Source organism: Lagopus leucura, unplaced genomic scaffold (assembly GCF_019238085.1).
Source record: "Lagopus leucura isolate 7727_CA_CO unplaced genomic scaffold, USGS_WTPT01 Super-Scaffold_1, whole genome shotgun sequence".
Lineage (NCBI taxonomy): Eukaryota > Metazoa > Chordata > Aves > Galliformes > Phasianidae > Lagopus > Lagopus leucura.
This window is the reverse complement of record NW_024962250.1, coordinates 20,878,989-20,894,014: the sequence shown is the minus strand read 5'-3', so window position 1 is coordinate 20,894,014 and position 15,026 is coordinate 20,878,989. Positions and strand designations below refer to the sequence as shown.

Below are 15,026 nucleotides of genomic sequence, written 5' to 3'. Positions count from 1 at the left end.
CGGCCCCGAGGAGGGATACGTGGAAGAGCCTCTGGGGAAAACGCCGGATCCCCGGGTCTGCCGCTCGTGCAGTGATCAACGGGTGGTCTGCAGGGAATTACGGTGCGTGGAGAGGACCTCAGGACTGAGGCTGAGCTGTGTTCTTTGAAGCAGAGTAGGGCTGAGCGTTATGTGCTGGAGAAACATTTGGGTTGTGTCATCAGAGGACCAACACCGCCCACCCACAGGCAGATCCACCACACAGTGCTGTGGTAGCTGAGAGCATCTCTCACCACCCGTGGGCACAGTGCCACACACCTTGTCCCGCATGCCTGACCCCAACCTTTTCAACATTCATTGAAGAGAGATCCTCAGGCATCACCTGTGTCACTCACTCAAGCAGGTAGCCCTTTCACAGCATGTGCCTCTAGAAATGGGAGCAGCTACAGAAACTGGGATCTGTCTGGGATGGTCAAGGTCCTTTGGGATTGCCTAACAGCCCCTGGCAGCCCATACATCCGCTCTGCGGATGTTGGGAATCCTAATTTAGAGTCTTGGCCTGCAAAAGGTTTCTGGGCTACTTCAGATGCCAGATGTCACACCTTCTCTGGACAAACCAACGGCACTTTCACTCTGATGGAATACTGCTAAGACTGTCCCCTGCCAGATCACCATATCTGAAGCCCTTTGAAGTCCTGTGGCTCCCATGATCAGCACAGGTGTTGGGGCGAGTACCTGCACATGGCACCTGCACCTACAGAACTGTCCTGGGTTCACACATGGTGCAATAATGCACAGAGGCAGCATTTCAGCCTGAGCCCATGTTCTCAAACTTCTGTGGCCATCCTCCTCCTTCTCTTGCTTCTTCCAGGCCTGACTTTGCATCCCTACACAAGGAAAGGAATAATTATTTGAGGATGATCACATTTTCTAGCTTAAGTCCATCAGAGCTTATCAGCCTGAGGACCACTCTGCAGCAGGTGTCACCTCTGTCACTTTGTGCCTCCCTGAATGGCAGCTGGTGATCTGCAAGCGCAGTAGTTCATTCCACTGTTTACACAAAAGTCAAACTAGTCAGTCTGTAGAATTACATAGGGTCTTTCTCTCATGTTTAATTCTCTTCTCATTGCTTTTCTCCCAACATTTCCCCACCTGCCCACTAGGGCATTTGCTGCCTTTGCGGCATGGTTCCACCCAATGTACCTGCACAGCCTCACCCCACTGCTACCCTGGGGGTGCTGGAGGCCCTCCCTTTTTCGGCCATGCCCCAGGGCTGTGATGGCAGCTTGCTCCCCCTCTGTCAAATTCTTTGTGACTCTGGTCACTGAGCTACAGAGCTCCATGTTTGGCAGTCTGCTTTTTAATATGCCTGCTCTCATTGCTCCTTGCCTCCCTGCAAGCTAGCACAGTTCCTGTGATTAGGAATCTGAACTCACATTTCAGTAAGTCCAGTGGACTTAAGTCACTGAACACTTACTTACATTTCAATATCTCTATGATTAATCTCCGGCAACCTTTTCAGCCTGCCATGATCAGAGTAAATATTGGCTTTATTGGAGCTTTCCTCATCCTAACAACTCCAACGCTCCCCTGGGGAGAGCCCCTCAGAACCTTATCACATTTTCATACTCCAACACATCCTTTATCTTTCCCCATTGTTCTGCTGCATTAACTTTGATGCTGAACTTTTCCTCCTTTCTCATCTGTCTGCAAACCCATATTTCATCCTGAGCACATGCATTGGGCGCCCCATCCCTGGAGGTGCTTGAGGCCAGGTGGATGGGGCTCTGGGCAGCCTGATTTGGTGGGGGCAGCCCTGCCCACAGCATAGGGCTGGGACTGGATAGGCTTTAAGGTCATTTCCAACCCAAGTTTTTCTATTGCTCTGTTCTACAATTAACCCAGTCTTGACTTTCTCCCACCCTTTTTCTGCATCCATGAACACTCTGAATTCCACCAGAAACATGTTGTCACCATCACCCCCCTCAGTCTGCAAAGAAGTGTCACTTCCTCTCCATCTCTACCATGTGTTGTGTGTAACTTCATTCAGCACCTGGTTCAAAGCCACCTTGCCCTCTGCCTCTACAAACTGCAATGGGTTCACACTCACTGGGTCACAGACCTAATGTTCCCATGCTCTTCCCTTCCTCTGCAGTGTGTTTTCGGTCCTTCCAGTGCAGCTTCACCTGTCCTGGTTTCCTTTGCATGTTCTACTGATGGAAGTGGCAACGCCAATTCTGCCTCTCTCTTTTCAAACCCTGCGTGGGGAAAAATACTTTGTATAAAAGTCTCTTCTAGTCCATTTTTATTTTAGTAGTTCTTTAACTTATGATCTACTGTAGTCACAGACACCGGGCATTTTCATTATCCTGCTGCCATATGTTGCACTGTAGATGGATATAGGACATGAGAATGCTAATATGACAAGAACAAACACTCACTGTATTAATAAAAACTGCTGAAGCACAAGGAGTGACTGAAGCTACCTACCTGCAGATGTCATAGATTCTCTCTGTCACATAAAGTCTTCAAACCAAGGCTGAAAGTCTTTTTAAGAGATGATCTATAACTCATCCAGAAACTATTGCTCTAATGCAGGAATTATTTGGTGGAGTTTTGTAGCCTGTTTTATGCTAAAGTTCAGACTAGAAGATGGTAGCAGTCCCTCCAGGCCTTAAAATCTTTGACTCCACAGAGCTCAAGTTGTCAGATACATTCCTTTAAAAGCAAACAAAAACCATAGATGCTTCTGATATCTGCTACATCAGAGTCCTGTTGGGGACGTGTTTTCTTTAGATCAGGTGCATTGATTTCTAAATAATCACCAGAGATACAAATCAAGAGATGACAAGGAGATTATGGCACCTGCTATGCCCATTGCTAAATGCTTACAGCTGGCAGCTGCTGGCTGAGTTACTGCAGCTCCAAGTAGACCTTGCTGTTTTGGTTTGCTCTGAATTACCCTGGTATTGTCAGGGTGCACATCTGAACCCCAGGTAGAATCCTCAGCCAGCTGAAACCAGCAGGACTCTGGCTGCTGATACTGAGCAGAGCTAGGATTTCTCTAGGCGTAATGCTTCTTGTGACATCTTGCTTTTTGCATTACAGTTCATCTTCCATCCTGATGCAGACACATTGGTGTTTCTCCTGTTATTTACTCCCATGTCTGAGCACCTCCATTTGTGCTGTACAGCACCCAGCTGCCAGGACCCACCCTTGCATTGTACAGAAGCCATTCCATTCTGCCCTGCTCATCACAAGGGGTTAGGCAACGGCTTTTTTAGCAACCAGGGGGCTGCTGAGGTGTAAGGACTGGACCCCCAAGGCTTTCTGGGAACAGCACATATTGGCTACTCTGTTATCTGTACACTGGAGTGGGAGGGGAATTAACCCTTTGAGCAAACCTGGAGTGGTTACTCAGTGTCTGATCCTACCTCTGATAGTGGACAGTGCAGGATGGGGTGAAACTGGAGGCTTCTTACTACTGTTCCCCATCCCCTAAAATAGAAGAGAATAATACTAAACAAGTAAGTATTTCTATTTCTTTTTCAAACAAGCTTACTATTAATGTAGATGTTCCTTTACTGTTCTGGAACAACCAAGCTTATTTTTTACTCAACCAGTTTCAAGTGCTTGTGATATTGATCTATTGGAAAGCAAAAAGGAAAAGAAAAAAACAACAAAAACAACTGACCAGAGAGGGAAGTTCTAAGGACCAACTGGGGAATGGCCTGAGGTTGTTCCAGGGTAGTCTCAGGTTGGTTAGTTGGAAAAAATTATTCTCCAAAAGAGATATGAGGTATTGGAATGGGCTGCCCTGGGAGGTGGTGGAGTCCCTGTCCTTGGAGTGTTCAAGAAACGTGTAGATGTGGTACTGAGGGACATGGTTTAGCTGGGAAATGTTGGTGGTAGGTGGACAGTTGGACTAGATGATATTAGTGATTCTATGTTTCTATCTTTAGGAGTTGTAATTGCTATGCTTCTATGAATAAGAAGACAAGATGTCAAGAACACTGTATCACCCAGTGCTATTCAGAACACAGAGGCTTTCCACCATGGGTAAAAACTAAAGATGAAATTTGGGAAGAGGAGAGAGTTTTTTTTCTGAGAGGAAGCAGCCTTGTTTTTCAGACCCTAAGCATTAACTAATTTATCTTGCCTATAAAATTGCATCAAGAATCTTAAAATTATAAAGTTAACAAAAATGATTCTGGGAAATCTGAAGCAGTCTGAAGTTCCAGCACTACAAAGACCTGCTCTTACTCATGTCATGTCATAAAATCACAGAATCATAGAGTCACTGATGTTGGCAAAGACCACTTAGATCATCTGGTCCAACTGTCACCACTACGCCCACTAAAATATGTCCCTCAGTGCCACTTCCACAAGTTTCTTCATGTCGCATATTGATTATAGTGACCGTTCAATTTTCACTGCCTGCCATTTTCTTGCTATGGAAATAAGTCTGTGCTCTATACTGGAAGGAAAATTTTAATCGGGTAAAGGTTCTTATAAATATATCAAATGTCTTATATGAAGTTGACTGTGAAAGAACTGTCTCCCAAGCTTTGGATAGGCTGTAACCCATTGCCAACAGCAACTGTTCTGGGAGTGTGCCTTGACTCATGGCTGTGGCACCAGAAAGCAATACTCCTGGTGGGATGTGCATTCAGGTGCACTTATTAGGAGGATGGGCTGACCAAGGCCAAGCTGGTGATACACCAGCAATCTCAACATAATCTGACCATGCGACCACGTTATGAAGCCTGGGGCATGGGGAAAACAAGTGCCCAAACTGCAGATCGTGGGTGGAAAAGACACATACCAGGAACAAGGCACCTACTGGTGCTGGGAAAGAGGCAACCATTGGGAGGACATGGGCTGGAACAACCCCAAGTGTATGTGGGTCTGAAGTTGCAGCACGGGGCCTTGGTAGGACGTGGATGAACACTGTCTGTGGGATGTGAGGGCAGAAGTAAAATGTCTTCCCTGCAGCTCAGCACTGTACTTTGCCTTCCCCACGTCCGCCTGTGCTCTGCACACCAAGAAGAACCAAGACTGTCCAGCGGCCTCCTTACTCAGAACCCATTTAGGAGGGATTTTAATTCGTGTAAATGAGTGTTTTTAATTTGTTATACTGGCCTTTATCTTTATTACCATCTCATTTGCTTTTAAACCTAGTTTTGCCATTCTGACTGAATTCCATTTGATGCATTAGGAGTAATTCTCTTCCCAAAGGGTTAGACATTTTTTCTCCACATAAAAGTCGCTTATTTTGGATAAAGAGACGATTAGATTTATCTTTAATATTTTAATGGCAGCCAGGATTATTGGGTGGGCAGCCCCGGGTTCGGTTGTTGTTGGGGGATTAGACTCTAATAAACTCTTCAGATTGGGATTTTTTTTCTGTTTTGCACAAAGTACTTCTATTTATTTAAAAAAAAAAATCGCTTCTTTTTGAGTCATAAATTCCATTTGCTGTTTCCTATTAGTATTAAATCAAGTTGATTAAATTCGTAGTGACTATTTGCACATATATCTTTTTAATTTTAACATCCACAACATAAAATCTTTAATGGTGCAATTTGAAATACCTGCAACATACATCGCTGCTGCTGTTTAAACAGATGGAAATGAGGATCCTGATGAGGGGAGGAAGGAGAGAAGAAGGGATGGGGAGATGGATAGACAGACGGGTGCTGGAAGGGGCACATGGGCTCCGCACATTGTGTGCATGTGTTATCTGGGGGGTTGTAAGGAGTTAGAATTAGGAGGGCACTCCCTTCAAAGCAGCAGCCACAGCATCTCCAGTGATCCTAAGGCTTGTTCAGAGCTCCATCCCGGCTCACGCAGCCCAGGAGACCTGAAGGTGGCATTTCCTCAGAGCCAACTTGCAGGTGTCCCTCAGCCCCGGACATGCACCCTGCTCTGGCTGTCACCGATCCCAGCGACAGGCTAATCGGAAACTTGGTAATAGAATAAAATGTCAGCAAAGTAGAAATCAATAAGTGTTAATGCCCCAGGACTTTCACTGCTGGGCTCCCTTCTCCCGCTCCCCCCTCCCGCACCATCCTGTCCCTTTGATTTCAGTCCCCTCTCTAATCCCCACCTCATCAGCTCCGGGAAGGGCTGATCTGCAGCAGAAAATCCCTCATTCGGGGCAAAATCAGCTTAATTTGCAGCAATTTGTAGCAGGTCTTTGCTGGGATTTGAGTCTCAAATTATCCCGCGGGCGGGGGCTGCAGCCCCTGCAATATGGGCAGAGATTTCCCTGCTCCTCTGTTGGCAGAGATTTGTCTGGGGAGTAATTACAGCCCAGCCTGGCCCCCGGCCCCCGGCCGCCGCTCGCCCCTCCGCCCACAGGGCCTGGCACCGGGCGAGCGGCCGAACACGCAGCCGCCCGGATTAGCAGCATTAGCGGTGAGCGTAGAGCCGCAATTAATCATTTGCTGGTAAATACAAGCGGGAGCCTCCCTGACTGCTGAGAGGGCGGGAGGGGGCCGCTCGGCGTGCAATGGAGCAGTGAGGAAAGGGAAGGAGAGCACCCGGAGACCTTGTGGCCTCGGGACAGGAGATCAGAGCAAGCAACTTTCCTTCCGCTAATGCTGCTAATTACCGGCGGCAGCTCTGGCGGCAGCCAAGGAGGGACCCCCATTTGCCTTAGGACTGGCAGGTTTGCCCAGGACCCGGCACGTGTGTCCCAGTAGGCTTCCTGCAGGGGTGACAATCTGCAGCCAACAGGAGTGTGCTGAGCCTAGTGGGACCCATCGTAGAGTCATAGAATCATTAAGGTTGGAAAAGACCTCTAAGGTCATCCAGCCCAACCATTACCCCATCACCACCATGCCCACTAACCACATCCCTCAATGCCACATCCATACATTTCTTGAACATCTCCAGGGACAATGACTCTACCATCTCCTGGGCAGCTCATTCCTGTGTCTCACCGCTCTCTCTGAGAAGTTTCTCTGATATCCAACTTGAATCTCCCCTGGTGCATCTCAAGGCCATGCCCTCTTGTCCTATCACTGTTATCTGGCAGAAGAAGCTGAACCCCACCTCATTACAACCTCTTCTCAAGGAGTTGTAGAGGGCAATAAGGTCTCTCTCAAGTGTCCTCTTCTCCAAACTGGATGATCTCAGTTCCATAAGCTGCTCCTCATAAGAGTTGTGCTCCAGACTTTTCACCAGCTTCTTGCCCTCCTCTGGATGCAATTCAGGGCTTCAATGTCCTTCTCGTAGCAAGGGGTCCCAAACTGAATACAGTACTCAAGATGTGGCTGAACACAGAGGGGTGATCAACTCCTTGGTGTATTTCTCATACAAGCCAGGATGCCGTTGGCCTTCTTGGCCTCCTGGGCACGCTGCTGGCTCATGTTCATCCGAGCACTGACCAATATCTCCAGATCTTTTTCTCTGCACAACCTTCCATCCACTCTGTCCCGAGCATGTAGCGTTGCATGGTGTTGTTGTCACCAAAGTGCAGGACTTGAACACTTGGTCTTATTCAACTTCTTCCTCTTGGCCTCAGCCTATGTGCTGCCTGGTAGGAAGCATTCCCTCAGTACGTGTGCAACCTGGAGGTGGCCCTGTGCCAACAGGGAGCCATCATGGCCAACACGGAAAGCAGCTCCTGCTATTACAGGCTCTGTACTATTTCCAATCAGATGAGAAAGCTGGTACATGGAGGTGGCTTGAGTCATCACAACATGCCTTGCTGTCTGGTCAGCTGTTCCCTTGTCAGCCCATGATCTTGTTTAAAACAAAACATTAAATTAGCTCAACATAAAATTGGAATAACACACATTAAATGAATTACAAAGGAACTAATTAGTGGTTCTGAGAAATGCAAAGAGAAGAGCCCACTGGTGGAGAAGCCTTGGAGATGCATTGCCTGGAGATCATTTCCTGGTCCGTGGTGCCCTGCAGTGTTTTTGTAGTGACTTGGAAGAAAATACAAAATCAATGCTGGTAATTATTTCTACTTGACATAAAAATTGGCGGCATGATTAATAATGATGGGAGCAGGTCAGTTATACCAAGCAATCTGGATCACTTGGCAGGCTCTGCTCATTTGAACAATATGTGATTTTAATATAGCCAAATGCAAGATCATATATCTCTGAATAGAAAATGAAGGTCACAGGATGGGGGATGCTGTCATGGTAAGTGGTAGCTGGGAGGCGGATGTAGGAGACGTGACAGATAATAAAATCTAAGTGTGGATTTTTGCTGTAATCTGCTCCATCAGAGCTACGCAGTTTCTGGAGATGTGGGGAAGAAATATTAAATAGCAGAACCTGGGTTCCCAGGGTCAGAACACAAGAGGGTCTGCTCCTTGTGCCCCAACTTCCAAAAATAACGCTGAAAAAGTGGAAAATATTCAGACAGGAACATCAGAAATCAAGCCGGAAAACCTGCCATACAGTAGAAATTAAAAAGTTCAATCTATTCAGCTTGTCAGGGGGAAAATTAGGAGGTGACTTGGTCACCCTCTGTAAGTCATTAAGAGAGACACTTTCTGAGGATGGAAGGTTCTTTAATTTATTAGACAAAGGCATAACAGGATTCAGCACTGGAGGGTCAAGCTAACTAATTCATAATTAATTTAATTAATTTAATTAAATGTAAGTATTAGTATAAGGCTTGGATTTTTAGCTGTGATGATGATTAATAGAGTAGGCCAGACAGTTTTTAAGAGTTTCTTATTGGAAAAAGATGGAAATGTTTAGAGTTTTGACAGAAAATTTGTTTCTCATAGTAATTCCTTTAGCAATATATTTTGAAAATTGTTCTGAAATGTATTTTCTCGTGTTAATTTAGGCATTTTCATTTTATGTTATTGTACTATTACTGCGCTATGTCATGCCAAATCATTGGAATCTATTTTAATTTTCAAACTAATAAGTACATTTGCTTCATGGTATTGAGTGAACGCTGAATTGATGTGAAGTTCTTTCATTGTGACACTATAGAGAAACTTTGTGATGCCAAAACAATGAATTATTTCATAGGGCACGAATGAATGATTTAATGATTTTAAAATATAAGCTAGGATAGCTTAGTTGTCTTAGTTGCCTCAGTTTTTGGTCATAGTTTGTAGCCATTGATAGGTGTATGTGTACTGCAGGCAGTGCTTGTTTGCTGACCTGTCAGCACAAAATGCAAGGCTGGTATAAAATGTAACACAAATGAAGTTATAAAACAGAATTAAAATTGTAATATTAATTCTTAATGGAGTGAAAAATCCTTTACAATTTTAACATTTCCCACAGTATCGGGAAATCTGATTTATGACATCCTCTAGTATCCAAGCGTTGAAGCTGTTTCCTGAGGAATGATTTTTCCTGCTTTAAACCTTCTCACATCTGTGCTTGAGTATGAATGACACTGGTTTGGCACAGGCTGAAATGGGTGGCTGAAGAGTCCATCTCTACAGAACATTGCTTCTGGATCCGTGATGCATAATGAGGCTGGAAAGGATCGAATGACCCAGCTGAGAAAAGATCTGTGAGACAGAGGTGAAGCCAAGGACATAGGCGTGGTTGTTAGATAGGCATGTGTAAGGAGAAACCAAGGTGTTTTGAGCCGAACTGGGATATTTTGGGGCCCTGGAGAGAAGGCTACACTTATTCCTCAGCACTGGGCAGAGCAAATGGCACAGGATGGGATTGCTGCCTTTCCTGTGTAGTGTCCAGGTTGATTAGCCTGGGAAGACTCCATGTACAGTGCAGCCTGGAGAAGCCATCATCTTTTTATGAAGCTGGGGTGGGACTGAGCTGCTGGTTCCTCTGCTCATGCTATGACATTTCCAACAAACCCTACATAGAAAAATAATCATCCAAGGCACTAAAATACATTCTAGATTTGTTGTCAATGACCATTCTTTCCCTGAAGATCTCCTTAACAATCATCAACACAAACAAATGTTTCAAACTGAGGTTCCTCCAGAGGTTAATAATCATTAGAAAAGTGCATACCAGAACTGTGATGGAAACAGTGCAAAAAAGGGAGAATGAACAGGCGAAGTGTTTTAAGGGTTTGATTATGATTCCAGTTCACGCATCATCTAACATAAATCTAAACCTAGGAAAATTAACAGTAGAGAAACAGTTCAGTAATTTCCTTAACTTTGAATCTCTGCAACAGAAATACCAATGTGCAGTGCACTTTCATGTGGCCTGAAGAGATGGGTTTATAAAACAGAACAAAAACAGAACTCTTTTCCAAAATACAAAGCATTAACATACCTTCTCTAACTGTGGCTTGTCTTGCGTTAACCTAAGGGGCAGTTTAGCTACCTCTGCTCATATTATCATACTGAATAATATTCATAGAAGCCAGTGGAATGACTTGTGAGCAAAGTATTCAAAAAACTGAACATATCAAAGCCAAATCATATGTAAGGAATATCCTTCAAAGCCTGCTGATTATGTATTACAACTACAGAGTGCTAACATTTTAATCATCAAAATACAAAAATCCTCACTGCAAACCTCAAAGTTTTTGAATTAAGTCCACAAAAATAAACATGTTAGGTTGAAAATTACAGAAGGCTTTTAAATAACTTTTTAAGCTTCTTTTTTTGAGCATTAGAATGGCTCCAGTTGGTGTTGTCTAGAAATAACTTTCTATGTTAAAGGAGTAAAACAAAATCAGACTCATTACAGTGTCATCACTGACCTCAGCAAAATGGTCTGCAGCCCATTCAATCATTCAGTAAGTTTTTTCTCTGAGCTTTGGACCTTTTGCTTTTTCTGTCTGCTCTTCTTCAGCAGAGGTAGCTGAGCTTAGAGTCTGTTGCTGCACAAGGCCTTGCTGGGTTCCTCCAACCTTAGCAGCTCCTGTAAACCTGGTACTATGATCTTTTCCTCTGTAGAGGAAGTCTGTAATAATTTAAAAGATGGAATTGTTCAACGTACCACTAAAAGAAACTCGTTAGAATTTTGTTTGAGCATGTGGTGTAGAAGACAAGAAAAGCACCAGCACAGAAAGAGGGTAGCAGGGAAGATAGCATTTACATGGCTAGCCAAGACGGAAGATTTATGTATCTAGTACCTTGGTGTGGGTGGGTGAATCCACGACAGTGAATATGTTTGGACTTGCAGCTTCTTTTTTTCTTGTCAAAGAGTGCTTCTTGAAGACATATCTGTAATTATCATTGCCCCCTCTAACAATGCCTATGCTGAACTAGGGGGTAAATGTGCCTTAAATTGTTAACTGATGTTTTCAAAGTCATGTTACAAAATTATTGGAGATAAACTGTTCACTCTAGCTCAGCAATGAAAAACAGCAAATAATTTTCTTCTTTGTTCTAAGTTACAAGAGGAGTACAAACAAACTCATACAAGTTTTCTGTTACTCAGCTTCATGCCGTTGTAAGTCACAAAGTGATAGATATTCGTGTCAGCAGCCCCAGCTGATGTAGGTGGGTCACAGCTAGGGGGGAAAAGTCAGAGGACCCACAGCGGAGGAGACCCACAGAGCATTTGGCTATCAGGATACTCATAGGAACATAGAATCATGGGATCACAGAAAGACTTGTGTTGAAGGGACCTTGAGGCCCACCCAGTCCCAAACTCTGCCATGTTCAGGGCTGCCCCCCAGCAGCTCAGGCTGCCCAGCACTCCATCCAGCCTGCTCTTCAGTGCCTCCAGGCATGGGGCATCACAGCTTCTGGACAGCAGCGCAAGCACCTCATTGCTCTCTGAGTGAAGAATTTTCCCCTAACATCTCTCCAAATCTCCCTTCATTTAGTTTAAACCCATTCCCCCTGCCCTATCACTATCTCCCTGTGTACTGTATTATTCTCAACATTTTTTCTGTTTCCAACACCTAGACATGTTTTGCACTCTCAGAAGGGCTGTACGCTTGCGAGAAGAGGGGATAGAACTGAAAAACAAACTGATAAGAGATTTCCTGGAAAAATCCACTCCAGCAACAGTGACACCACAGGGGCTTAGGGCTTCTTGCTGGGTCTTCCCAGTGCAAGAGGAAAAGCCAGAGGCTTTTATTAAACACAGCACAAAATAGAAATCACTGCACAATTCCAGAAGATACAAGGGGGGAAACAGAAAAGAGTCTGGATTAAGGACCAAGAGAAAAGACAGAATTTCCAAAATTATTTAAGAGAAAAGTGAGAGTATAAAAGCACATCATTAACATGGCTTCAAAGACAGGACATTAATGCAGCCAAAAGCTCTTGTTGGTCGGCCCCTGCCAGAACATCCACAGCTCCCTGGGTACATGAGCAGCCGGGGGGGCTTTAACTCGGTTGACGTAGGTTTGTGTAATCAGGAAGAGAAAGTGGGGAGTAGGCATGGGAGGGACAGAGACAAAAACACCAAAACAAACAAACAAACAAAAAAACAACAAAGGAGAGAGGGGAAAGAAAGGACAGGGGGAAAAAGGGGAAAAGGAGAAAGAGAGAAAATGGGAGGAGAAGAAGAGAAATGGAGGAAAGCAAGCGAGACTATTTTTATAATTATTGTGGATTGGCTCGGATTAAGGGCAACTAGCTATCTCTTGGTTTTTCCTTTTTATATAACAACTAATCTCCTTCTAATCAGTTATTATTAAATTATATTCCATTTTTAATTCATTCACAGATCATTGGTGGCACAATTCGGACATCTGGACAGATAATTGAATAGAGATAATTTATGTAAATGAGAAACAGTTGTGTACAGAGGTGGGGGAGGGGAGATTCTGGTTCCTGAGGCCAGTGACCTAATGAGGAGCCTCCAGGAGCTGCCTCTGCTCCCTCGGAGGACTCAGGTGCAAGGGGAGATGCTGTGGATATTGAGATATTGTGTGCTGGATATTAGCACAGCCTGAGGAGAGGCCCTGGGTTAGTGTCTGTCTCTGGGGATCTGGGTGCCCTCTGCCAAGGCGAAGGGAGAGTGCAGACTTGGCTTAGCCATGGGAACACCAGGCTTTCCAAAGGAACAAGTGCCATCCCCTTTGCCTTGGGTCTGATACCTTGCACAATGAAAAATCTCTCGGCTACCAGTAACTCAGCACCAGTGCTGCTAGGCAGATGAGCACCACCCAGCTGCCATGCCTACAGCATCATGTAGGCCTGATCCTAACCCTGGGACTCAATTATGGACCAAAAATGCCTCCATGCTCTTTGACAGACATGGTTGAATTCCCCACTGCTTGCCCTGAAACTTGAATTCATACCACAGAGGGAAAACTTACATTATGTAGCCTTCGAAGAGTGCCATCATGATGCAAGGTTGAGAGCTGAAGAGGATCTGGACTAAAACATCGTACCAGCAGCAGTAAGAAAAACCATCTCAAACACTTCTACTTGTTGTCGTATATATGAGAACTATAGGAACCAATGAATGATATCTGGCAGTCAATGTGCTAAAAGAAAACACAGTGTGGCAATGGATTCATTTGCAGTGCAGGGAGTCTATGTTGAGCAAATTCCCATTCTAGCCAAAGGGGATCTAGTCAGCAGGCTCAAAGGAGCCTAGGGCAAAACTGCTTTTGTCTTAAAGGAGTTGCCTACACTTGATTAGAGAAATCACATCTCCATTGGTTTTACTCATTAAATTGCTTTTGACTATTAAGATAGTCCACTAATTTGGTATTGACTATGAAGGCACTCCATGACCAGCTCAGTGTAGTCATCTACAGCTAGGTGGGATGGATCCCACTCTATGGGAAACAAGGTATTATTCTGCTTCTGCAGTAATGTAACAGCATAAATACGTACTTCTCTGCCTCAGAATGAGGATCAAGATTAAAAAGTAGTTCTTGTTTGGGGCTGCAGTTTATTATTTTTCTGCTACATTTGGATGCCACAAAGCTAGGTGCTGAAGAAAGAAGCATGACAGATAAATTTATCTTCCAAAGGGAGAAAGAATGCTAGACTCAATTGCTATGGCAAAAATCTAATTTCTGTCACTCTGTCACAACAGAAGGAATTTTTAGGTGCATACTGAATTGTCTCATCATTATAAAACCATTAGAGGAAGCGAGCACCATATATGCAAATTGTGGGAAAACTACTCACAAGATTTTTATGACAAAGTAAATTCAAGCTTAATTGCCAAGGACACAATCAAAATAAAATGAAACAGGTTCAAGCGACCTTCTTGCCCAGTGTCTGAAATACACTGAGCTTTGTTCAACTCACTTAGCTCATTTTCAGTTCATTTAGTTATTTTACTATCATTGGTGCTTTTACTACCATTAGTAAATTAACATTTGAGGCCTGTTCCTGAACTTCTAATTAGCAAAACATGAAATTGTGACTGGGAAAAATATTATGAATTTTCAGATAGAAATTATCAATGAGAATGAGAATGCAGCCAGATGACTCTAAATAACAGACCGAGTCTAACTGCCAGGCAGAGACTGAAGTTCTCCAGCAAGTGGAGTTTAAATCTGCCGTTCTTAAGATTTTAATAAATGATCAAGAAAGCAGACCAAGCTGCATACTAATACCATTTGCAGATAATACACTATTGAAAGAATTTGTGCCACTGGGGAGAGAAACTAGAATGCAGTAAAGAGAACATAGGTGACTATCAATTCAGCAAACTATTATAGTGGGAAAATTCCAAAGCCAAAGGTGAGAGACAGACAACTGGGCAGTGAGGACTGAAAATAACAGAGTTTGGTGTGATAACAATGTACATTTGCAGTACAACAAAGCTCTAAATAAGATTGAGCTGGCTACATGTTCAAAAACATGACATTGTAGAGCAGCCTATTAATGCTCCATTGTTGAAAGGATAAGATTCAAATTTTCTGTGCATGCTTACATGTTTAGAGAATAGGAAAGAAAACTAATGGGAATTTGTGGTTTGAGTCTGCAAGGTATACGAAACTGTGCCTGACTTATTAAAGTGATAATCAAGAAGTGAGGAGTAATAATCCCCCAGCTACCAGAAAGGTACAAAATCTAAAGGAAGACTAAACACATGGGGTAGCAACAAGAGGAGGAGCAGTAGTCAGCAAGAGAAATGGAGTTCATCAGTGCATGGGATGAAGGGGAGCAGTGAGAAGAGATTAAATTTGGGGGTAGA

General features: G+C 44.0%; 1 long non-coding RNA gene across 1 annotated transcript; it reads right to left on the bottom strand.

Annotated features, from left to right (window-relative positions):
* Positions 1-321: 321 nt before the first annotated feature.
* LOC122180755 lies at positions 322-2,557 on the bottom strand. Its single transcript, XR_006179220.1, has 3 exons — positions 2,470-2,557; positions 2,102-2,237; positions 322-866 (listed from the first exon to the last, which is right to left on the bottom strand). It is a non-coding gene; the product is annotated as an uncharacterized LOC122180755 (long non-coding RNA).
* Between the last annotated feature and the right edge of the window lie 12,469 nt (positions 2,558-15,026).